The 26,406-nt window shown below is 48.7% G+C and overlaps 2 pseudogenes; one reads left to right on the plus strand and one right to left on the minus strand.

The window, feature by feature from the left end:
• The first annotated feature begins 21,227 nt into the window (after nucleotides 1-21,227).
• LOC144122211 (uncharacterized) lies at nucleotides 21,228-21,933 on the plus strand (annotated as a pseudogene).
• A 1,300-nt stretch (nucleotides 21,934-23,233) lies between these two features.
• LOC144122224 (uncharacterized) lies at nucleotides 23,234-26,146 on the minus strand (annotated as a pseudogene).
• Between the last annotated feature and the right edge of the window lie 260 nt (nucleotides 26,147-26,406).

The raw sequence follows: 26,406 nt of genomic DNA on the forward strand, positions 1-26,406 counted from the left end.
CGTCAGGACGCATCTTTCCCACGGAGGGGATCACCGCCTGCAAAGCCAACGACCTTATGCACCTGGTCAACCCGTCGGAAACAGCATTCCAGGACCTCAAGGCGCCAGGATTCCTTATCGCCTGTGCACGTGTTTGTGAGGGCGGAGCGGTCACGGAGTTAGGGCGGAGACTAAGAGTGTGTCTGCCCATTGGACGCTTGATCAGCCACCGGTTTCCCTAGCTAGGTGCCTAGGGAATATCCACTGTATTTAAGCCGCAATTTGGCTGGTTTCACGGCACTTCATCTCTGACTTTTGGTCTCCCTGCTTCTGTTGTAAATATGTAAATAAATCTTCAAGTTTACCAACCCTCCGTCGTCTGCAGAGTTCATCGTCATGCGGTGAAGACCTCGGTCCCGATAACCAAGCATATCACTCCCATGTACCCAAGGAATGTTAATAGCAGGAGCTTAGTGCACCGTGGACTGCCATGTATCTGGACGTGAGAGCCCTTTAAAGGAGATAATCGGCTTAAATCGCACTTTAAATTCGTCGACGCAGTGTTTTCACTAACGTAAGGTGAACACTTTCATCGAATTAGGTGGTCCTGTGAGGAAAAGGCAGCGTTAAAAAAAATGGAGGACGCTTAAGCTTCGCCTTTAAGAGTGGAACGCGAAAGCGTGTTGCAGCACTGCCAGGGAGTCCACGGAACGCCATCGCCCGTTCGGCGCGACGCCTTGCCCGTTAGACGAATCGCTCTGCTACGTGCGGTGAAACGGACGCGCGGAGCGGCAAACCACGTAGAAGCGCTGCCAGGCGCCTTGCCGAAACGCGCGGGACTGAAGTTGCAGTCGCAGTTCGTCGGCAAGCCCGATGCCACGAACGTCAGCATAGCTTCCGCGCCGAACGAACGGGCAGCAAGCCGCAAGCTTCGCGGTGAACGCGCTTTGGATGTGCGCTGCGTTGTTCGCCGCTCACCGCGTGATTCCTGCGTGCCTGCCCGGCCCCACTGCGCCCGAACGAGACGAGCGGGAGGCGCCTGTGCCGAAGCGTTTGGGAGTATGTAGGAGGAAACGCCGATTGGTCGATAGGATGCTCTTCTCCGTGACGTTTTTTGCTTCGTCCTCGTTCTCAACACCGGACGTGGCGTCACCGCGCCCTCTCTGGACATGTCCCTAGAGCACCTAGGGAATCGCAAGGCGACGGAAACTGCGGCGCCCCCCCCCCCCCCCCGGTCCCCAAGAGTGATGCCCTTAGGGCCAACATACCAGTATCCCCCTCCACCCACTTCATAGCAACAACCACCACCACCGCCGCGCAGCAAGGCCGGCGTATTTCCCGCCCTGCAGCTATTGTGAGTCGTTGGCGCACACGGAGTACGTGGACGCGTGTTTCGCTATCTAAGGGCGGTAGTCTGCGATGTCGCGCTCATGAACTGTCCCCATTTACCTCCGGACTCGTCCGCTTCTGCCGCCACCGCTTCGCCCCATTGGGCGTCTCGCTGCACTTCTTGTTATTGCCTTGGTCGCATGGCACATACCCACGACGGTGGATTGGCCAGGGTTCGGTGGGGATACCCCATAAATAGGAAAAGCTGGCCTCAAGCTACTTAATGAACCTTGGGTGAAATTTCAGATTATTTTAAAAGAAAAGAAGGAACAAAATATCGGGAGAGAATATTGGAGAATGAAAAATGTAAGATATGAAAATACCCAAAAGCTTTTTTGAATGCGGAAATGTTTTGGAAACATTTAGCAAGGGAATATAATTGTGGAGGTATTCATAAACTTGATGCAACGCAAAACCCCTGGCGCTCGCGCCGAAAGAGAGGAGGAGAGGAACCGACAAGGTGAGACCCAATTTTGTAATCGGAATTCCTAGATGCGTTTTCCTCTGATGTGCAAACCTCCGGCAAGAGAGTAAGAAATGCTCCAATGTCTCTACTTCGCCACAAGCCGCACAGAGGTTTGTCGGACTGAGCCCGCATCTACATAAATACAGATTTAAACTGGGAATCCTGCACCGCATGAGTGTCATCGTTACCTCACGCTGTCGGGTTTTACATGCACGAGTCTTCAATGGGTACATGAGATGTTGGTAGTCGACAGTAAAGAGTAAGGGATCGTTGCATGCAGTGGATATAAACTGAAAACGCTGAAATTCGAGTCATTGCAAGGAGAACAAGATTAGGGACGCTACTGACAACTGGTGCATTTAGAGCTGCTTTTGCCAAGAAGTCTGCTGCTTCATTTTGTAAAATACCGCTGTGGCCTGGTATGCAAACGAAGCGCACCTCTTTCACCCATCCAGGAAGAAAAAAGTAGTGAGCGTCTCAAAAAAACGTCTCGTGTGGACTCCAGGGCCAGCAGAACAGAGAGGCAATCTGAGAGGAATATTATCTGAGAAACAGTTGTGGTAATCGCCAAAGCGGCCAGCCCCAGAGCCATGAACTCTACTAGAAATATGGTTGTGTAATCCGGGACTCTGACCGAAAAGCTCCACGATAGAGACTCTGAGAAAATACCAACCCCTGCCTTCCTTTCAATCCCAGACGCATCTGTAGCAATTACAATATGATTCGGGTACTGGGCAAGGTGATCCAAGAGAATTGCAGTTAATATCCTAGCAGGCAGATGCTTCGCATTAGGTGGGAAAATGAAATCAAAAGCAATATCCACAGGAGACGCTGCCCAACCAACTCTACATACAAACCTGAGATCCACACCAATATTGGATAGCAGATTCTGGGTAAATACAACCTGAGGTAGGCGGAACCTTGGGCAATGAGGAGTGAGAAAAAGGGCAGGGTGAGAGACGAAAATAGGAGTAGTCACACCAGGAGGAGACTCAAATGCTCGCAAAAAAGTCCTGACAACTGTCAGGACTGAGATGAAACCGGGAGGTAAGGTCGGGAATACGAGCCTCCAGGTGCAGAACTGCGGTAGAAACTGATTGAGGGATACCTAGGCAGAGGCGCAGTGCGCGCCTTTCTAGCAGCAGCAATGGATGAAATTTATATTTAGGGGAGCCAGAAAAAAGTATGCAGCCAAATTCCAAAATGGGTCTGACATAGGCTTTGTAGAGAAGTACAAGCGTATCCCGGCGCATACCAAATTTCCTATTGCTTATCCGTAGTAGCCTACCTAGTGCACGCTCTCCTCTCCACGTTATTTTTGATGTGGGGCCGCCAATCCAGAGGGCATCATAAATCACGCCTAGATACCTCAACGAGTCTACCTGAGGTATAATGTCCGAGCGATAGCGTAATGATATATACAGAGGTATGTTGGTTTTAAAAACTAGTACGCTGCTTTTGTGCACATTTAATACTAAATTTAATGTATCAAGCCAAACCTCAAGCGCATTGAGGTAATCCTGGAGAGAGCGATACAGGGCATGAATGTCTGCTGCAGAAGCAAAGAAGGCTACGTCATCTGCATAAACATATACTGTAACTTCAGGGTGAACAGGAATGTCGCACATCAACAAATTAAATAGAAGCGGCGGAAGTACTGACCCTTGTGGCACGCCTCTGGTTTGAGCATAGGTGTCTGAAGTGAAGGAACCGTCGGAGCAAAAGAACTGCCGTCCTGTTAAAAATTCGCGGATCCATGCAAAAATGTAGTACAGTGTGCGTAATAATGCCAATTTAGAAAGAAGGATCGAATATTCAACACTGTTGTATGCTTTAGCAATGTCAAGCGTCACTAATGTTGAGACTTGCTTCTTGTGCATAGCAAGGCGGATTCTGCTCTCCAAATCTACATGAGCAGACCAAATGGAGCATCCCCGGCGAAAGCCAATCCGGGCAGAGCTCAATGCATTCATTACTGAGATATGAGCGGATAGGCGGCTGTGCACAATTCTTTCTATGAGCTCCACCAAATTGGATGTTATACCTATCGGCCGAATGTTATCAATATGGAAGCCTTTCTTTGGATCTTTTAAAAGCGATATAATTTTCGCCACCTTCCAGGAGTGCGGCAGCCATGCAGTTTCTAATGATGTATTAATCAGGTCTAGGAGGTGCAGGGTGAAGTCTTGCGCTAGTATCTTCACCATACCGACTGTAACACCATCACAACCCGGAGCTGAGGATTGCATTAAAGAAACTGCAGTTAATAATTCTGATTTATCAACGGAAACGTATTCTGAGCAGGGGTAGGGGGCGAACAGGGGGACTCTACGGTGCTCCTGAAAACGTGAAGCAAGCCCTTGGGCAATTCGTTCTAACTCAACTTGCGCCTCGCTGCACTTGCCCTTCCGGTCCTCGCGCCGCGCTGCGCTGCGCTGCCGCTCGCGCGCTGTTGCCCGCCAAACGCCCATGCCGTAATTCTCAATTTTCCTGCCTTCAAGGCATCTATCTCTTGCGGATGTTTTCACCGCGCCCTATATGGAGCGCCACTACGGGCCGCTAAACTCGTTCCTCCCTTCTTTTCGCGTGCACCTGGTGCCCGCTATTATTCTTTTGCGCCTTTTGCCGCATTACCTTTTAATTTCACTCCCGCCCTTAACGGCATTCTTCCTTCGAGCGACGGGCCTGTCGGCCGATATTGTGGGTGGCTCTTGTGGTGGCGCGTGCTCCTAGGGGTTGGCCACAGTCGTCGGCCTACACAGGGTGTTCGAGCACGCACTGCGCTATCTATGGGCGGTAGTCTGCGTAGTCGTGTTCATTGGGTGGACGCCCCGGATATAGTATTCCCCCAGACTCGTCCGCTTCTGCCGCTACCGCTTCACCCCATCGGCCCCTCGTTTCCCTTGCCCTCCCGCTCTCTTCGCCGTCGGGCGTTTTCGCTCCCCCCCCCCCCTTCTCGCCTAGAGCCGACTATCGGTCTCTTTTTGAACATTTCATGCCCTCAGCCGCTTCGCAGCATCATGACAGTCCCTGTGTGGCAGACCTGCCATTTATGTCCCTCCTCAGCAGACCAATATCCCTAAGGTGCGGTGTTGTTGTAACGTCGCGCTAAGTTCCTTTTAACATCACCACCTCCAGTCCCTGCCACACTCAAGTCCTGCCCACTGAGTGCCTGGGTGCGCCCGCATCGTGCGTGCCGTGTTGCCCTTCTCGGACCCCTCTCCTTCCTTTCCTCCCTACCCTCCCAATCCCTCCTCCGCGGTGCTGTGCCGTGTTCCCCTAGAGGGTAGCCAAATACCGCACCCGTAACCCCAATCCTCCAACCAACCAAGCCACCAAGCACTCGGTTCGTGGGGCTCGGCGCGGGCGTTTATTGCGACCGCCGTCTGCCAGTCAAGCTGTAGCGCTTGTCGCGGGCCGCTTCCACGTGGCAACGACCTCAACAGAGGTGCTGACCCGCGAGAAATTGCCAGCAGCATAAATGTACGCATAATGGTCTCAAATTTCTCTTCATGAAGTGTTGTACCGCTCACCTACTTGCCTTGTGCATTCCAGGACCTCATTATTCTGCTGCTGCGTGAGTACCTGGATCATAGCCTCTTCTAAATAGAGGAGGCTATGCTTGGATAGTGTCGTGGCCCTTAAATGTTGAACCGCCGTCTGACAGCGACGCCGAGGAGACCGAACTGCTCACCGTCGCGAGTTTTGTCGTGCATTGCACGTTCATCATATTTCGGCGCTTATAACGAAACTTTTTCGCCACTCTTTTTCATTTGCAGCACGACGTACAACGAGGCGATCGAAGGATCGCGGCCCTAGATCGTCACCTTATGGACCAGGACCTCCAGCCCCATAGCCATGTTCCCTCATTTTCGATCTTTTGTAGCAGTGCCTTAAGACAATTCACGCTCTGTGAGAATCAACGGCAGCCACCAAAACACGCTAGGCCTCGCTGCAGGGTTCACCGAGAGAGAGAGTTCCAATTGAGAGGTTTGGTTGCGTGCCCGGAAACTGCCGATGTCTTCCAGGCTGAGCGTGGTTGGCGCCCCTAGTCCAAGGCACCACTGTCCCTGGCCATCCGGCATGCGTGGCTCACTAGGTCCCTTTGGACCTTAAGCTGGCTGCTGGTTAGCCGGTCCTCCCACTGCTCCGCATTTGGGTCTTTATTATTTCGGAACGCTACATTGTGTTACATGCCCATGTGATATGATATAATGTCGGGGTTGCCCCGCACCACGGACATGTATCCTTATACTGCTCTGGATACATCTTATGTAGGACATGAAGGTTGTAGAAGGTCCCTGTTTGGAGTCTTCTCCAGCATGTCGCCTCGTATTGTGTTAGCTGAGGGTGTGGCTGGGGGTATTTGCGCCTTCTGCCTTTAATGAGGTTGAGGATAGCTGCGTACGTGAGCTCCACCGTCATCCCTTGGCCGTCCGAGGCATTTGACGCACCAGCTCGGGTAGAGAGCTCGCGAATTAGCTTGTCTGCCTTCAGATTGCCTTTGATTCCGGCGTGTCCTGGTACCCAGTAGATCCTATGTTGGATATTTTCATTGGTTCGCTTCGTTTTCAAGAGTATCTTTAGTGCTTTCTTATTGATTCTTCCTGCCATGTAGCGTCTGCACGCTTCCTGGGAGTCAGTTGAGATTGTAGTAGTGGTAGTAGTAAGACTTTTATTCGACCATAATTTATAGGCCGAGCATGTCGACCGCCTGGGCGACCAGAAGCCGCTGTTCTTCCCCTTCAGCGCCAAGCCAGTCGAGCCAGGTGATGATGGATAGAAAGGGTGGGGGGAAGGAACCCGACTGCTGAGCAGCCGGGCAATAGAAGAGGCAATGGGCCAGGTCCGCATAGATACAGGGGCAGTTGGGACAGGAAGGGTCCGATCGATAGCGATAGAGGAAGAGGAGGGACGGGGTGATAACTGCATTCATCTGAATGTGCCGAAGAAGGCGAGACTCCGGCACCGTGAGTGATGGATGAGGGGGAGGGTAAAGGCGTTCGTCGAGGCGGAGCTCAAGGTAGACCTCTTTTATAGTGCGGCGAAGGGTGAGTCTCCCACCGTCCTCCGAGGGCTTGGGCCAGGGGATCAACGGTGCCCGGAAAAGTGTGTCGCGGGCGAGCTGATGGGCCAGCTCATTGCGGTCAATTCCTGAATGCCCAGGGACCCAGCGGAGGAAAACGATGGAAGGCTGCAGTGCGGAGACCGCTCGTTCGACCTCCTGTTGGAGAGAAGAGGTCAGGGTGCGTTTCTGTATGTGGTGTATAGCGGCTTGTGAGTCGGAATAGACTGTGTACTCTTGGAGAGAGAGAAGGAGGGCAAATGACTGGAGGGCATGCGCAATGGCGAGGACCTCGAGGGACAATGCGTCTGGAGGGTGTAGATACTGCCCGCTGGTGTGGGTTTCAGGAGCAGGGAGGTGTGGATGGTACAGGGCGTAGCCGCAGGAACCTCGAGGAGCCACGAAGGAGGCATCCGTGTAAGCTACACCCTGGGTATCAAAGAGAGGGGAATGGTGCTGTGCGGCCGCATGACGACGTCCGGCGTGCAGGACGGGGGACATGTTGGTCGGGAGGGGAAGGATACGAAGATTGGGAGCGGGGTGGGAATAGGAGAGGTAAACGGGGAGATTGGAATGGGCGAGATACCCGCTTGAGTCAATAACCACTGACCCTGACGGGTAAGGGAAAGCCGGGCAAGCTGCGAGTCACGATGGAGACTGAGAAGAGAACGAAGAGGATGGAAGAGGCCTGTGGCAAAGAGCTTAGTGGTAGAGGTAGTGATAGGGAGGTTGAGAGCTGCCTTGTAGAGGCCCACAAGGGCAGTCTCGAGAGCGTTAAGTTGAGTCTGAGTGAAGGAAGCGTAGGGTGCAAAGTACAAGACCTTGTTGAGGGCCAGCGCGTGGGCAACGCGGCACGCGTGAGCCTCGTGGAGACCTGAGCGTCGAGTGACCACGCGCCGCAGGAGGTGAGTTACAGAGTGGCAGGTGGTGACAGCGCGGTGGAGGGCTTGCACATTCTTAGCCGCATGCAAAGGGAAGCCAAGAACTTTGCACTGTGTGACGACAGGAATGGGAGAGCCAGAAAGGTGGAGAGAGACGAAGTGGTTGTGTGAGCGCTGGTAGGAGGAATGGTTGAGAAGGAGAAGCTCGGATTTCTCAGGAGCAGGAGAGAGGCCAGCGGTGGTGAGAAAGGAGTCGATGAGATCTAGGCCACGTTGCAGGGTGTCCTGTACGTGACCGGGAGAGCCAGATGAACACCAGAGAGTGATGTCATTGTCGTAAAATATATGATGCAGGTCGGGAATTTCAGCTAGCTGAGAGGCGAGAGGGGCCATAGCGAGATTGAAAAGGGTAGGAGAGAGAACAGCACCTTGAGGAGTGCCACGGGTGAGGTGGTGTGGGTTAGACAAGTGGGTATCTACTCGAAAGCGAGCCACACGTTTAGAGAGGAATGAGCGGATATAGGAGTACATGCGGGAGCCACAATACAAAGAGGCGAGTTGAGAAAGGATGTGATCGTGGCAAACACCGTCAAAGGCCTTGCGAACATCGACAGTCACAAGTGCGTAAATTTGAGTGGGTGTAGGGGACTGGAACGTTTGCTGGAGAATCAGAAACATGTCCTGTGCACAGACGCGGCGTCGGTAGCCAATGAGAGAATGGGGGAAGAACTCCCGTGCCTCAAGAAAATCAGAGAGGCGAGTCAGAGCCATTCGCTCAAGGGTCTTACCAACGCACGACGTCAGGGAGATTGGGCGGAGGTTAGAGAGAGAGGGAGGTTTGCCCGGCTTTGGAGTCATAGAAATAAGGGAGGATGTCCAGGAGCTCGGCAAGCAGCCGCTCTTCCAGGCCTCATTGTAGGTTTGAAGGAGGAATTCTTTGGCGCAGTCAGGAAGGTTACGAAGTGTGGTGTATGTAATGGCATCCTCACCGGGAGCTGAGCGTGTAGCATAAGCAGCCAGAGCTGATTCGAGCTCCCGGAGAGTGAAGCATTGGTCCAGATCGGGGTTAGGTCCACCTGAGTACACCGGGTAGGAGGGTGCCAGAGGGGGCGGGAGGTAGAGAGAGGCGAGTTGATCAAAAACTTCGGAGGGAGTCCCCTGAGTGAGGGCTTTAGCTAGAGTGGGAGCAAGGGCAGGCTTAGTGCCAAGGAGGGATTTAAAGAGAGACCATGCGGATCGCGAGTGCAATGCAGAATCAAGGCCATCACAATGAGCACTCCAACGAGAGTGCTCGAGGGAGGCGCAGTGGGCGACGATCTCAGCCCGCAGAGCAGTGATCCGGGAGGAAAGTTGGGCATTGTGTGGTTGGGAGCGAAAGGAGCGTTGAAGACGTTTACGGCGACGCCATAAACGGATAAGGTGAGGATCTGGGTCTTGGATTGGGTAACGAGAGCGAACGCGACGGCTACTGGACGTGAGCGCTGCAGAGATGCGCGACGTCCAGTCGTCGTAGGATTGAAAGGAGTCGGAGGCGAGATTAGTGCGAAAAGCATGCCAGTCAGTGTGAATAATCGGATGACAGCGAGGGACGTGGGAAAGAGAGGTGGTGATATGGATGAGAAAGTGGTCACTTAGAAGAGTTTCGGCTGTCGCCTGCCAGTGAAAGGAAAGTGAACCCCGAGAGAAAGTGAGGTCGGGTGTCGTGGGGCGTTGTGAGGCAATGCCCGCTCGAGTAGGAGAGCCAGGAGTATTAAGAAGGGTGAGATGGCGTTCCTGGGCCTGACAATGCAGGAGGCGGCCGGGTTTGAGGGTTTGTGGGTAGCCCCAGAGTGTGTGAGGGGCATTAAAGTCACCACCAAAGAGGAGATGGGAGGTAGAAGGAAGAGGGTGAAGGAATTTGCCCAGAGCAGAGAATAAAGAGGAAGTGACAGGGGGGCTGTAAAAAGACAAAAGGACGAGTGAGGTGCGGGAAGAAGGGTGGTAATAAACCACACAAACTAAATATTTAAGGAGGGTGGAGGGGATGTCAATTTGCTCTACGAGCACGTCACTGCGTACATAAATAGACGCAAGGGGTGTGGCCGTAGTGGCATGGTAGGCGCGGTAGCCTGGGACATTGCGGGCCGTCCGGGTCTCCTGGAGAAGGAGAAAATGAGGCAGAGAGGGGCGGGTGAGTAGATATTGGTGGAGGGGGGTCTTATGTGGCAAAGATTTACGGTGTACAAGAGCATGAGTTATGCTGTCCTCCCTCAACTTCTCGACACCATTAACACAGTATGGCTAAACGACTCGGTGTCTGAGACCTGGAAATTGGCCACTGTGATCCCAATTCCAAAAGCAGGGAAGCCAACGACGGTTCTTGGCAACTTCAGGCCTTTTTCTCTAACATCAACACTCTGCAAGCTGACAGAGAAAATGATAGCCACACGAATGTCCTGGTGGCTGGAGCACCACGGTCTCTACCACCCCGCCCAAATTGGCTTCCGTCCATTCATCGGCACTGAAGATAGTTTGGCTGTCTTGGCGTCGCAAGTTTGGTCATCAACTCGCAGCCACAGTGCACGTACCGTCCTCGCCATGGATATCGAAAAGGCTTACGGTAATATAAGTCATGTTGCCATTTTGCATTCTATTGAAATGCTGCATTTCCCTGTTCGAGTATTCAATTTTATAACGTCCTTCCTTGAAGGCAGAAGATTTGCCATACGCCTCAGTGGTGACTCCATAGGATCATTTGAATCTGTTCGCGGTGTACGCCAAGGCTCGGTGCTCTCACCAAAACTGTTCAATATTGCCTTCATTCCTCTTGCATGGCGCTTACATGATGTCCCTGACGTTAGGTTCTTACTGTACGCTGATAATATCACGGTATAGAGCACTCACCATGACTTGCTAACTCAAGCGGCGGCCCTGCAGTCAGCCTTAGATATTACCGCCAATTACGCTATGTCTGTCGGCCTACAGCTTTTAGTGAGCAAAACTACGTTCATGACAATGGCGGACCGCTGAGGACGCCGTAAACTCGCTACCACGCCAATCCGTCTCCATCTATCTGGAACCCCAGTTCAAGAATCTTCGACAATAAAAATTCTGGGTTCGTCAATACATCAGTCCAGAACGGAAACTGCCTGGCTTTCTCAGGCAAAAAAAAAACAGGCATTGCAGCATTTGGGCCTAATCAGGCGTATTGCTCCCAAAACCTGCGGCGCTCACTCACCTGTCGCACGACATCTGGTGAAAGCGGTTTCGCAACCGCGCCTCATTTACCAAGCAGAGTTCCAATACTTAACCAGAGGTCAGTGGGATCGTCTGGAAGCCGTCAATCGAGAGGCAATGAGAGCTATCACTTGCCTTCCACGCATCACGCCGATCGTGGCACTTCAAGAAAATGCTCACTTAAATACCCTTGACGAGCTTTTGCAGCAGCGCCGTGATGCTCGTAGCCTTAAGGCCACCCTTTTGCATTCACCGCGAGCATACCGGTCCTTTGCTTCCTCACATAATATACTGTCGCTGCCACCGTCAGTTCTTCCTCCATGAGACTTTGTGCAGCTGAGCGACAACAAACCTACAGATCTACGTCGCCCAACCTCACCTTATGCAGCATCCTCTCTTCGCGAGCGAATCGTGGAACAAGATAGTCACGTACCCCGCGGCTCAATTATATATGTTGATGCCAGTATCCAGGGCTGTGTAACGACGTCTGAGCTTTACTGTCCCTGCCAGCCTGCACTTAACTTGACGGCCAGGTTTCGATTCGCGGAACCCCCTACTTCCTTCTGTGCTGAGCTGCTTGCTATACAAGATGCCCTTCGCTCTGTAGTAGCAGTTACGTTGCTCCCTACAGCCCACATTATCATCCGTACTGACGCCCTTCACACAACTGGTCTACTCCGACGCGTCAGCCGCAGCCCAGAAATGTGCCAGAATATATATCGCCTGGCGGCTCGCATCCCGCAAGCCATTCGAATTGAGTGGGTCCCACGTGACCTACTCAATTCACAAAGCTGCAGATTCTGCAACCCGCTTGCCAACTCCACCCACGTCAATGCCTCAACTCCTCAGTATGGATGATGCTACCCTCCTTCTCACAAGAATGAAAAACCTCCGGCGCCGCACACGTGCTCTCGTCGCTCCGTGTGGGATAACCCTCCCCCGCAGTCTTACCTGTGCAGAGTAGGTTGTGCTCCGGAGGATCCGGGTCGGAGTTGCCCTCACTCCTGCCGTAACTCGAACGTGGCCTCAATTTCGCCACTTATATGCCCGCCTAGGATGTCCAGTTTGCAATTCAACAGACACTGAGGCTCACATTCACCACTTGTGTGATTGCCCAGCACTGAAGCCAACTAGAATTCGCTACCTGGCAGGAGCGGGTCTCCACCCAGACAACCCGTCCTCATATATTGATTGGACGCAGGGGCCACATCACCGTTCTCTCCTCGCATTCATTAGATCGGCACATCTTTCCTGCTTTATTTAACACCCACCCACTCTTATCATTTCTTTCATTTCTCTTTTCTTCCTAACTCCCCTTATGCCTTGAGGCAATAAACTACGCTATCGAAAAAAAAGAAAACGGGAAAAATCTTCCAGGGTGGTCTAGCACTACTCCAGCAGTCCACGGGCTTTTGCCTCACATAAGTCCTGATCCACCAGCCATTTATGGCCGGCGGGCAGAGCGGTCTGTAAAGCAGCCTCCCAGGAAGAATGAGTGGGATTGGGGGTGGGGAACACGGCCCTGGAGCAATCGGCCGCCGGCATTCATTTGGCCGAAGACTTAGTAGTCTCCGGTAATTTTGAGGAAAGCAAAGGTGCAAAACTGGCTCAGTCGCCTGAATTGCGCATTGAGGTACGTGGCGGTGGTGTTAATGTTTAAAAACCGTGCTTTTTACTCAATATTCTGGCTTAGCAAAGCTAAACCTTCAGGAGGTGGTTTTATTAAAATAATAATAAAACAGAAGTAAAAGATTTTTGCTACCCACGACATCTGCCATCGATATTGAAGCACCTGAGCTGGGAAGCGGAAATAAAGGATAGCCGACAGAATGGAGAATTGAAATGAAAGAGGTGAGGGGACAGGAAGACAGGATAGGGGAGATGTAATATACACAAAATATGTACACAATAAGAAATGTGTACAGGTTGCCTGCATGATTAGTTCATGATGGAGCAATGAAAACATACGCGCACATCACTATCTCGACTACAATTGCAGTGGGGCGTCCAGTTGTTAAAAGTTCAACGTGGAACTCGCGGAGAGTTCGGTCACTGCTTGTAACTAACTACCTGGCGAGAACAGAGGGTACGTCAAGCCCCTCTGTTCGGGGAATGCACAGAGGCTCACCAACCAGACATTTATTTTTTCGCCACTACCAACCTTCACTCCCCTCTTGAGTCATTCCTTCAAGGCACAATTTGGGTGTCCACCGAGAGTGTCAGTTACTACGCCTTTCTTCCCCCCCCCCCCCCCCCTCGCTATTAATTTTCTTTTTTATCCTACCATTCACCCGCAAAATGAAACGCTATTTGACTGCACGCCGCTGTATGTTTCTTTCGCAGCGAAAGCTACACTGGGCTTGTCAGCGGCGCATTTCGGGTAAGCGTCTCTAGTCACTCCTGCGCATGCGCCACTATTTGCACCGAGTTACAGGTGTTCCGCCGCTGCGCCGCGTCTTTCCTGGAAATCTACTTTTCAATTTCCTCTTCCTTCATGTCTTCTTTCCCTCCCTCTTTTATCCCTTTACTTACAGGGTGGTTCTGGTGCCCACCGAGATATATGAGACAGTTGCTGCGCCATTTCTTTACCTCAAAAACCAAACAAAACAAGTGAGCCTACCCGCCACGGTGGCTCAGTGGTTAGCGCGCTCGGCCACTGATCCGGAGTTCGTGGGTTCGAACCCGACCGCGGCGGCTGCGTTTTCATGGAGGCAAAACACTAAGGCGTCATGTGGAGAGCGGTCAATGCGACCCTCACCCACACCGTGTTCTATCTTTACCAACATCAGTGTGTGAGGAAGAGCAGCATTAATTGGTCCCGACCTATAAATATGCCTATAAGTTGATATCATTACAGCTGAAGAAAACAAATCTGATTCATTTTTTCAGAGATGTGAACGACTCAAAGTGGCCACTTTTTAAGGCAATAGCACTATTTTTTTATTTGCAAATATATTTTCATGCGCGTAAGAAACTGGGTGAGCAGTTAAGGAAAAATAAAGTGAAAACAAACGAAAATTAGATGCTGGCGAGGAAATACAAGCGGGGTCATTAGCTTTCCCACGCAGCGCTCTTGTCACTGTAACCGCTAGATAAGTATTATTTCGTAATTTATGTTTAACGCTGACAACTGTATTTATCACCTATAAGTTTGTTGTGAAGGCCCTAATTTGCCACGTCATTGAGGAGCATCAACAAAAAATGAAAAGCAGAGAGCTTGACGAAACGCGCCTGCATATAACGTGCTGCGGAGCACGCCAGTGGAAGCGCAGGCGAACAGCGGCAAAGTAGGAAGAGAGCGAAAATGATTCATCCAAACGCAAACATATGCGACTGGGGTTTAGATGCAAATTAACCTTCCGTATGTCGCTTGCGCAGAACATCTTCTTTCTTGAAAAGAGCCCACCATTTAGGCGCCAACGCCACAGCGAGTTGTTGCTACACATAAGAAATTTGGTGCCAGCACTCGTGTTTGCACGTTAACATCAATGCAACTGATGCTGAGTTTAAAATGAATGCATTGCAGTCGCTGTAAACTTAACGTCCAGCATTGCGTACAATAGCTGTTCTGCCGTAGACGGACTCGAATCCCCGCCACCGTAAACGGACGCCATGTTGTTTGTTGCTGAGCGGCGAAACCGCGAAATGTTGGCGCTGCTGTCGAGCGCTTCCGGCCGCTCCGAAATGCACCCTTGTGTTCGGCTGGGGCGCCGTGCCTCCGGCTCGGATCACGACCCGCCCGCAGATTGGTTTGCTCCTCGGTTGCTCTGATTTGGAGCCTCAAAGCGACCAGCCGAAGACGCCATAAGGCGTCATGTGGAGTGCGATGTCAGTGCACGTTAAAGGTCCCCAGGTGGTCGAAATTATTCCGGAGTCCTCCAATACGGCCCCTCTTTCTTCCTTTCTTCTTTCACTCCGTCCATTATCCCTTCCCTTACGGCGCGGTTCAGGTGTCGAACGATATATGCGATATCTGCTGCGCCATTTCCTTTCCCTCAAAACCAATTATTATTATTATTATTAAGTGAGCCACCGGCGTTGACAACACTGTAGAGGCCATTCATTGTCACGAAAGGAAAAGTGTACAACTGGCTCCCTGGGTCTGTGGACACCTCAATTTCGCTTTCATGTACGTGGCGTTGGTGTAAAACACTGAAAATTTGCCTTTGGGTAAAGCAAACGGTGCGGTATCTGTCGCGCATCTCTGCGGACACCGGAACGACTCAGTAAGAGACAGTGAAATGTCTCCTTCGAGTTATCAGATCTTTAGAAAAGACAGGAACTCTAGAGGCGGCGGAGAATTTATCTTATTTAAGTAAATCTTGCAGTGTACTGCAATTGATGTTGAAAACAGCGATCACAAATCAGTTTGGTGCAGGATTCTCACTTCTGATAAATGAACGATAGCGTTGGGTGTAGTTTACCGTCCACACAGCGCGCGAACACAAGTTATCCATCACTAGATGACACACTGTCTTCACTTCCTGATAATCGTATTGTGTTAGCAGGTGACTAACTTTCCAAACTTAAACTGGGATGAGAGCATGCGCTCAGACAGAACCTGTTCAGCATTTTTTGACATGGTTTGCAAATACGGGTTTCATCAATACGTTGTGCAAGGCACACGCGGAAATAACATCCTCGACCTGTTATTTTGCAATGACCCGAGTGTTGTTCATGATGTTTGTGTGTAACCTATTATTAGTGATCATAAGATTGTAACTGCAATGCTTACTCTGCCACAAATAATTCCTGCTAGCCATGAAACTCGCAAAGTGTATGACTACCCCAGAGCAAATTTTAACGAAATCACCTTAGGCATGGAAGCGAAGTTCCAGGCTTTTTTGCAACATTTGTCTGAGAGTGCAGACTTTCTGTGAATTTTTTTTTAAAACGAGCTGTCAACACTGATTGAAAAACATGTACCTTTCAAATACATCTTAGATAAAGCAAAAGTAGACAAACCATGGATGACTTATGAGGTTTAAAGGATGATAAAACAAAGGACTCGTGCTTACCAAAAATATAAAAAGAATTCTTCAAACAAACTTAAGAGCCGTTTTCAAGAGCTACATACAGGATATATCGAAGCTATCAGTAAATCAAAACATATCTACTTTTCCGGACTAGCTGAATCTATTAAGACAAAAACAAAAGCTTCTTGGAGCTATCTAAGAAAGACGCGCAAGTAAAGGACGGGTATTCCGAGTATCCTTCACAATGGAATCCAGATATCCGAAAGCAGCGCCAAAGCGGACTGTTTTAACAATTACTTCCAATCAGTATTTCTAAAAAAGAAAAAAGGAATACTTTTCCAAGTACTACTTCCACTGTGCCAAACATAATGTCTCCAATTACGACTAGACTGGAAGGTGTAAGGAAGTGTCTCAATTCTATGAATGAAGCCAAAGCCCCTGGTCCAGACGGAATCTCTCCGAAGATATTCAGAACCTGTTCTTTCATTATATCTCAATACTTACAAATCATATTCTGCAAAACCCTCGAAAGTGGCATACTCTCTAAAGATTGGAAAAAAGCCTATGTAGTACCAGTGTTTAAAAGCGGTTCTAAATCCACCGTAACTAACTATAGGCTAATTTCACTTTGTTCCATATGTTGTAAAGTTTTTGAGCACATTCTTTATAGCAATATAATTAGGCACTTAGAAGGAAGCAATTTTTTCTTTCCAAATCAGAATGGTTTCCTCAAAGGAGTGAGCTGCACCACTCAGTTAATTGAACTATTTCATGAGCTTGCGGATACTGCCGCAAAAAGAATGCGTACCGATGCAGTCTTTCTTGATTGTCGCAAATTATTTGATTCCGTATCACATGATCTGTTAATGCACAAATTGAGAACTCTTAACATAGGTACAAAAGTCATCAAGGTTATTGAAGACTACCTGAACGACAGAACGCAAAGCGTAGTTATTGGTGTCAAGAATTACAGTTTTGATATATGCGACAGATACTGCGCCATTTCCTTTCCCCAAAAAACCAATTATTATTATTATTATCAAATGTCCTCGGGAGTGCCGCACGGCTCTGTGCTAGGACCGCTACTCTTTTTAATTTACATCAATGATATCGCTTCAAACATTTCCTCACAAATGAGACTATTTACAGACGTCTGCGTTGTGTACAGAGCCATTTGCAATCAACCTGATATAGATGCACTCCAGCATGACCTAAACAGTGTAGCCTCCTGGTGTCAAAACTGGGAACTTAGCCTGAATACAGACAAATGTTACCAGGTAACATTTACTAAATCTAAAATCACTAGTGAACCCACCTACAAACTGGGTGATTCGATGCTAAGAAAGGTGCATGAAGTTAAGTATTTAGGTGTTCTTTTGAAGGCAGATCTGTCCTTTTCTAGTCATATTACCACGACTGTCCAAACAGCCTGAAAAATGCTTAGCCTACTTACACGAACCGTTAGGACTGCCTCTCAGATTCTAAAAATTACAGCATATAAGTCGCTGGTAAGGCCGCAATTAGAATATGCGTCCGCATTATGGGATTCCCATTAGCGGTACCTGATTGATAAAATAGAAGCCATACAAAACCGCGCTGTCAGATTCATATCAAGGCAGTACTCCGGACACTTAAGCGTTACAGAAATGAAGAAACAAGTCGGACTATAACCGCTGCGCATAAGACGCCAAGAGCACCGCCTGAAACTACTACATGCAATATACACTTACTTGACCGGCAATGACAAGCTTAAATACCTCAAACCACCCCATTATGTTTCAAACAGAAGAGACCACAGTTTCAAAATACGCGAAATTACTTGCAAAACAAACTACATGAAGTATTCCTTTTTTCCCTGTAGTATTTCTGAATGGAATAAGTTGCCGGTTGACATCGTGCGTGCTCCCCGACATGTGTTTTTAAGTCTAATCAGTGATTTGTAATTTCACTGTACTTCTAAGCCATTGACTGTACGCTTTGTACTAAAGCGCTTGCATGCATGTTTTTTTTCTTCTGTTCTACTGATCTTGATGCATTGCTCCTTTGTCATCCCTCCTTTTTGGGGTTATTCTATTCATGTACTCGTCACTTTATGCTGTATCCACTCCCCTGCTAAATTGCTTCGGCGCTCCAGGGTGTACTCTAAATAAATAACAAATAAACTGGGCCGAAAGAGAAGGGATAAAGGAGGGACTGAGAAGAAAAAGGAAGAAAGAGGTGCTGTAGTGGAGGTCTCCGGAATAATTTCAGCCACCTGGGGATGTTTAACGTGTGCTGATATCGCACAACACACGGGAGCGTTTTTGTTTCGCCTCCATCAAAACGCTGCCGCTGCGGTCGGGTTCGATCCCGGATGCACCGGATCAGTAGGCGACCGCTCTAACCACTGAGCCACCTGGGCGGGTTGGCGTTGGTGTCCTGCAGAAAAAATTCTGAGAGCACTTAAGTCTGCTTACCTGCAGGAATGCGAAAGCGTGGAACTTTCTAGAACACGGGTTATTTTCCACGGAGCGCATTGCTTTTGTTATAATTTGTTGGTTTTGTTTATTTATCTTCTTGTTTCTTTTTTGTTTTATTCTGAGTTTCGATTTTTTTTTGCTTTAAATAAATTGGATTTTCTTACTTTGTGTAGCATTTTTATTCTTTCTGGCTTTTTATTGTTAGTTTTGTTCCTGTTTCTTTTTTTATTTTAACTTTTCATTTAGTTTTTATTCTTATTTTTAATTTTTATTCGGATTTTAAATTTTTCATTCCTATTGTTGTTTTTGTATGATTAAAATTAATACCTAATTATTTGTAATCCCTAATTACTAACCACCCATTACTCAGTATTTGCTGAAAGTATATTGGTTATAGCAATTACGCCATTGATGACGTCTTAGCGTGACAGGTTCCGCCTTGAAAAGCTGCTATGATTGCGTTCCCCTCACTGAATAGGCAGCGCGCCAACCTTGCCATCCTGGCAGGTGGGAGTTAAGGTTGTTTTTTTTTTTTAGAAATGTGCCGTCAGTCATAAGCTGAAAGGGGAAGGAATGCGGAGGACAGAAAGTTAAAAGAATGATGATCGCGAGGCAAAACGCTTAGGCGCCCGTGTGCTGTGTGATGTCTGTGCACGTTAAAGATCCCCAGGTGGTCGAATGGACCATTTTCGGAAAAGTTTCTGCGCATGCGCGGCGACGGCGCAGCCAGAGCCCTCTATAGGCGATTTAATTTTGGTTTGACAACACGAGCCGGCCGGGCAGTCCTACGCATTAGTGCGGCGACTGATGTGAGCTCCTTGCCTCGCTTTTGCCGCGTGTATTAAAATGCCATCTCACTGCGTTGCCTACGGTTGCACGAATTACTTCATTGAGAAAGGAAGCACGAAGTTCTACACGTTCCCGTCCGCGAGACTACGCGCCGAAAAGAGAGCGGCGTGGATAACGGCTGTGAGAAGAAAGAATGCAGATGGCGCGCCATGGGAGCCGAACGAACATTCTTGGATCTGCAGCTCGCATTTTATAACAGGTACGGCACTTTTAAACGCTTATCCATAGGTTTGTACGATTAGAAACAACGTTCAATGCAGGACGGCCGTCAAAATTCGAGAACAATCCTGACTTCGTTCTAAGTGTGTTCAACTACGTTAGGAGTCCCGGTGATGCTTCTGTGCTTCGTCATAGCCGATGGCTGACACGACATAAAGGTATGCGCTACTTTTTCTGTTGATTTCTCGCGGGGTCTAGAAGTACCAACGCAGAACTGGGGAGCTCATGTAATGCATTGTTGCCGTCTCTTATTTTGTGGCCACTTTAATCGTCAGTGGGATGAGGCTGTAACCGCTTGTCGTTGTGATATGCAGTGGCTAGCGTAGTGCGGCCGTCACCTGTTGCGTGGTTTAGAGAACCCGCACGGCGAAAGCCGCGCAAATACCGCGTGTAGATTTATTACCTAGTCGATAAATATTGCCAATGATACCCGTGTTTATGAAGTGCTTTTAGATTACAAAGTTGTACATTTTCAGAATTGTGAACGCCACTGCAATGCCTTCATTGAAAATAATTTCACTGTATTTCTCTGACCTACAATATGTGGCTGCTGTGAATGTCTCACCCTCATTGCTTGTATTGAGCAGTATGTTTACTGCATAACCGCTGTTTAATGGTTGTAGGGGAACTTGAAACGCCAGCGCGTGCAGCAAAAAGACGTATAGCTGCTCCTGATGATATGGCAGAGTTTCAGCAGCCTGCTAATGGTGAGCTTGCATTGCTTTGCAGACTATAATGCTTTTGCCCATATTGTGCCGCAGTATACTCACATAGCCCAGTCAATGTTATGCACGAAGGGTTTCTCCAGCTTCTGAGTGCCAGCTGTTGTTGCTTGCAGGGAATCTTGACATGGACACAAATGCGGCACAGGATAACAGAGCAGATGAGGACTCAGTGGCGCTACAGTTGCCTGCAAATTGTGAGTTTGCACATGTTTGATCAGCCGTTGCTGTTCTTGTGGGTCTGTGCTGGACCGAGAAGCCTCCCAGGTTTTTCCAGGTTCTGAGTGCTAGCCATTGTCTTGCTCGCAGAAAATGCTGACGTGGCCACAAGTTCTCCTCGGGACGTCGCAACGGCTCAGGAGGACACAGCAGAGTTGCAGCAGGCTGAAAATTGTGAGTTTGCACGCGCTTTGCACAATGAAATGCTTTTCTGAGCTTTTGCTCACACCATGATGCGAACGCTGCGGCTGCTTGTTGCAGATGGCCTGCTTCTGCCGCGAGATACTCATCAACTAGAGATTAATTATAGAGCTCTTTTGTTAGAGAGTATGTGTTCTAGTACGCTTGCAGAGGAAGCTCTAAAGTGCTTTACGTGCGCTTTTTTTTCTGTGCTGCTTGCGGGTATCAAGGTGCACACTGGCCAGATTGCTGTTGTCAAGTCTGAGCACTTAACAGGGTGAAAGACTTGGAGCAGACAATGGGAGAGTCACAGAAGCTGATTCTCCGATTGCAGAATGAAAATGCGAAGCTCGAGATGCGGCTGGATGCAGCCATGTCAAGTTTTCTCTCCTTGAGTATGCTTGACACTCCGAAGAAGTGCATGAATTATACTGGGCTGCCAAATGTCGAAGTTTTTCACACTTTACTAGAATACATTGCACCGCGTGCTAGGGAAATGATGTACTGGGGCTCTGATAAGAAGTAGAAGGATGACCCCCGGGGCAATCGAAAACAAAGTTATCTGGGCAATGAGGTTTTGATGGTGTTAGTACGGCTCAGGACAGGTATGCAAGGCCAAGAACTGGCTCGGAATTTCCTGATATGTTAAAATCAAGTTAACCGCACTTTCTCCACGTGGATAAACTTTTTGCAACGAAAACTTAGGCACCTGACAACCTTCCCAACTCGAGAAGATATAGGACCCCACCTACCTAACTCCTTCCACGATTTTCCCGACACCCGTCTTGTCCTTGATGCCACGGAGTTGAGAATACAGCGGCCCTCAGCAATGTATGCACAACGCCAAACTTTCTCTCCCTACAAACACTACAACACCTATCAGGTGCTTATTGGCTGTACACCAGATGGGTGCATCTCACATGTGTCGCGTCTATGGGGAGGGGGGGGGGGGGGGTTCTAGCTCCGATAAAGCTATTCTGGAAGCCAGTGGCCTTCTTGACAAGCTGGATGCAGGCGACGCTATAATGATGGACAAAGGCTTCACGTTCCCATACTTGCCACCAGGTATAAAAGTTTATCGGCCTCCATTTCGCGAGTCGCACCAAAAACAGATGCCTGCAAAGGCAGTAGATGAAACTAGGCGCATTGCTTCTGCAAGAGTGCACGTTAAAAGAGCCATTTCAAGAGTCAAAGAATTTCATATATTAGACAGGCCCTTTCCAATCTCAATGATTGATATCGCTGAGCAGGTTTTTTAAGTTTGCTGTCTCTTAAGCAATTTCAGGCTACCATTGATAAGAGAGACAGATTGATATGGGCACGAGTTGTCTGTTTGCTTAAGGAGGGCATTTTGAAATATGAAGGATATAATCGGCTAGAGCTGACAAAGGAACAAGGGAGGTCGAAGCTTTGGCTGCTTGCCAAAGTTTCGACATGACGACTTGTCTCCTCTTGCCGAAACGTTGGCAAGCACCCTGAAGTTTCCCCTCGGTTGTTGACTTTGCGAGTGTCGAGAAGCTTTCTGCCTGCCCTCTCTCTACCACTGATCTGACAAAGTTAGGGATCAATGCTTTGGTAGCTGCAGGTGATGCAACAATAGAAATTTGTATGTTGTTGGAATGCAGCTTGCTTTCTGCCAATTTGGCTGAAATTGATATAACCGAGGAAACCGTTACGGTTAAATTTTTTTTTTATCTACCTTGCATTTATGCGCATACTATAATCACCGTTGTGCTGCATGACGTTATGTTCGAGAACCCCTATGCTGTTGAAATTAATCTCAAGCTTTTCAATACATCTCGCAGCTATACGCCACTTCAAACCCCACATACCATATCTTCAGTCCTAAAATGTAATGTAACAAGCAGTCTACATTTGCTACACGGTTCCCGACTATATTTGGGAACAAAAAAATTTCAGGACGCCTAAGGTTAGGCTTTAGTTGTGGAATGCGGCTGCATGTTGCAGCGCTGCCAGGGAATTACTTATGTATGCCGCAGTACACAAAGACTTTTCACGAAGTCACAGACCACAACGCATTCACTACGTCCCCTTTTATTCAGTTCGAACCAATGAGCCTGCGTAGTGTTCTGTGCGTGCTCGCCTCACAATCTGAAAGACCTAAATTCGATTCCTCGTATCTCCACAATTTCTTTTTTTATTTCGAAGTTATCGTGTTGCAAAGCTGACACCAGCTGTTCTGCGACACGAGCTCCTTAACACTGCCGCATTAACCTGCCAGCTTCTTTCATCAAAACACGCATATAAAGTGCTGAAAACATTAAGTTTTGTTATTTATTTACAAAACTGCTGGTCTCCACTTAGACCAAAACATGTGGGGAGTCAGTACAGTAGGAAGTTCAGAATAATTAGATGCGTCACAAACATTGAAATAATGCGAACTACCCAGTATTTTACAGCTAGAAGTTTACAGGTTAGCAGAAAACGTAAAAGGTCAGAACAGTTGAAAATGAAGGCCGGAGTGAAGGCTCGAGTTCAAAAAGTATGCTTGGACATATGCTTGTGCCACGATTGTGAGGAGACATTTTAACAGTTCTGTATTGCATCTCTTGAGACTGAAAAATAAAAAACACAAGATGAAATTCTTGTGCCCTAGATGAGAATGATGATAGGTAGTCTGGTGTGCCACTTTAATTTTTTTATTTTTGTACGCAGACCTCCACGAGGTATGCACACGTAATACCCCTGTCTGAATGTGCTGTGCAACACATACGTGCCGGACGTGTACAGCCGTCCAAGCCTTTTGACTCTCCTTGTCAGAATCTCTGGTATCAGTGCATGCTTGTTGAAGTGCAGGACTCCTGGCAGTAGCTTCCGATTCCAGAATTCTTCATTGAACTTTATTCTCTCTACATAGAGGTATGGTGGGTCTTCTGGCGTGTCTCCCTCGGTCCAGATGACAAAGTCGCACCAGTTATGGCCCGTAACTGCCATCTGGCCTTCAATTTGGTAAAAATAGGCATGGTCCCGCTTCAGCTCCACACCGTCTTCAGTTAGCCTGCAGCAGTAGTTTTTGTCTACGCAGGCTTCTTCGCATGCCATACTTTTTATGGACAAGGGGCATTTAACCTCAAGTAGGCTTCTTCTCCATCTAAAACAACAATCCTGCCTGGTGAGGCAGCTATGAAGGGGTCCTGGTTATGGATATGAAGACCAGTTTCCTGCACTGCTACACTCAAATCTTTAGCGTGCTGCAGCTTTACATAGGCCTCTACAGCATCTGCCTCGTGCTCTCTGCCATATGCAATCGCTTCAGACGTGGCTCTATTACAAGGGTACAGTAGTCCCTTTAGTAAACCATCTGGCTTGGTACAACGGCAGATCCTTTTAAAGAGTGATGCTGTTGGCCGGCCAACCCGAGCTGCATGCCACTTCTTGTTGGCGGCTTGACCGACCGTTTCTTCGCATATATCATGCCTCTCTTCTCGGCTTAGTGGCTTGAGTGTCTGCATATATGACTGCACCTCAATCGCTGAAGGCTCGCTCCAGAGGTCATCGCTGTCTTCATAGCCTTTTTGTTGCATGGTGGCCTTGTCTTGGCTTTGTCGGTGGTACACAAGTACCGGAGTGCCTGCAGGTCTGGACAGGCGGATGCTGGTTTTTTTCTGAGTGACGCAATGTCGTGGGGAGTAGGGAGTGGTGTAATGGGCAGGGGTCATAATCGCGCTTCTGCTTCCCACGTGGAGGCTTGTTGACACAGTACTTTTGGAATTTAATTTCGACCAAAGGCTTCCTTGGAGCTGCCTTTTTTGCTGCAAGTGAAGGAAAAATAGGCTGCTTCAGATGTGCAACCAAATTAATTATAAACATGGCTGTTCAATATATGAGAAACTTGAGTTTATTGCGTCCGCTATGTTTTTTTTGTGTAAACAATGTAACACTGTTGAATAAATTGCCATGACTGTATAAATAATCATGCAACTGTGCAGTTGTACATTTTGTGAAGGAAACAATGACATGTGAACTCATGAAACAATGTGCTTTGTAGCAGTGGTCTATTGGTTTCAGTATCCACCTTATATACGGAACACCTTGGGGTTCAATCTCCGGTGTTGCCATTCGTGCATGAATGATACCGAGTTACCCCCCCCCCCTTTTCTGGTGCTCAGTTTCTCCGAGGTGAAATGCATCTAAAACTGATCTTTGACCCCACATTGAGTTAACCTGTTTATGTGCACAGCTTAGCCAAGTTTCTCTTGTGCGATTGATATTTATCGTGATCATAATATGCATGCACTAAGAATTTTATAGCTACGAACCTAGTTGAAACACAAGGCTCTTAGTGTACAGCAAGAACGGCAACGTAGCATTATTGGAGAAGAGAGTAAGTGGAATGGGTGCTATACCCTCAGCAGGGACTGTCCACTTGCAAAGTACATCCGTGCAAGACGGTGCATCTTCTGCCCTCGCAGCAGCACTGAACAGCAGCCCTGCCACCTGTTGGCAGATTTCGCTGAGTCTACAAGAGCAAATAAACGCAATATTCACTGTTGCGCACAAAATATCAGGCTAGCCATATAACTGCAACGCGTTTCTATCTAAACTAAGCACGCGTTTTGCAACAGCGAGACTTGCACGTAATAAAGGCCGCGACAAGATACAAGGAGCAAAAGACGAAGCCGTTGATGAGGCCAGTAATGCGCGCATCCAGCACGCTTCGAAACTGGTGCTCCTGCTATATTACGTGCTTGCTGCCAAGTGCACACAGCGCGGTCGTTCCAGAAGAGTTTTGCCATCAACGCACGCGCGTATTGGGTAAACACCGCATGATATGTACTAGTATAAACACTGACCATAGATGCTACAATGTCAAGCTCTGCTATCTGAACAGCGGGAGCACGGGAGAGCGCAACGGCGCAACCTCGCGTATATCCGCGCATTCTCTCCTGCGGGCCGTTAGCGCGCAACGGGCAGTATCAGCACGAGCAGTATATGAGATAGTACAACGGGTCGTTTACTAATCTGTAAAGTGTGCCCAGCGGCAAAAGGTGCTGTACTAAGTTAGCAAAAACTCCTGCCTTATACAGAAAGCGTGAACATAAACATCTGTGCGCGTTAGAACTGCACCCCATTATACTGTTAAACTCGCTCACGCATAGGCGCACATTCATGCACATTTTCATTTAGTCATTCGGCGGTCCGCACTAGAGAGACACAGGTTTATAAACAAAATATCTCACACAGCAACACAACCGCAGAGCGCTACAACGATGTGGCCCGTACCAACGACGAACCATGCCGTTGTCACGTAAACACCGGTCTTCATACACGGTGCGCACGCCGCTCTCATCAGACCTAGTTCATCGTCAGCTGTTTCAAGGTTCACCTTCAAGTTTTTTACGTAACCTTCCTCCTTGAAGGACCAGCCGCGATGAGCCTGGCGAACAGTTGAGGTAGCAGAGCGCACCTACTGCCACACGTGCTCGTTTCTCATGCTACACCGCGAAAAATCTTCGCTCCACCCGTTTCTTGAAACGGAAATGGGATGTTTTCCTCCTCTATCATCGTCTTTGGCTGGCAAACGCACGTTTCCGGAAAATAAACGGCACTAAAACAGCAAAACAAGTGCACGCCAACTGCCAAACGCTGCCTCTCACATGCTCGCTCAAAGAACCCCTTTCCAACCAAACGTGCCGGTGGAGCTTCCCCGTTTGCACGACAGGGGGCACTCGCTTTTCCGAAAATGGTCAATTATTCCGGAGCTCTCCACTACGGCACCTCTTTCTTCATTTTTTTCTTTCACTCCCTCTTTTATCCCTTCTATT

The sequence above is a fragment of the Amblyomma americanum genome, chromosome 1, assembly GCF_052857255.1.
Source record: "Amblyomma americanum isolate KBUSLIRL-KWMA chromosome 1, ASM5285725v1, whole genome shotgun sequence".
Lineage (NCBI taxonomy): Eukaryota > Metazoa > Arthropoda > Arachnida > Ixodida > Ixodidae > Amblyomma > Amblyomma americanum.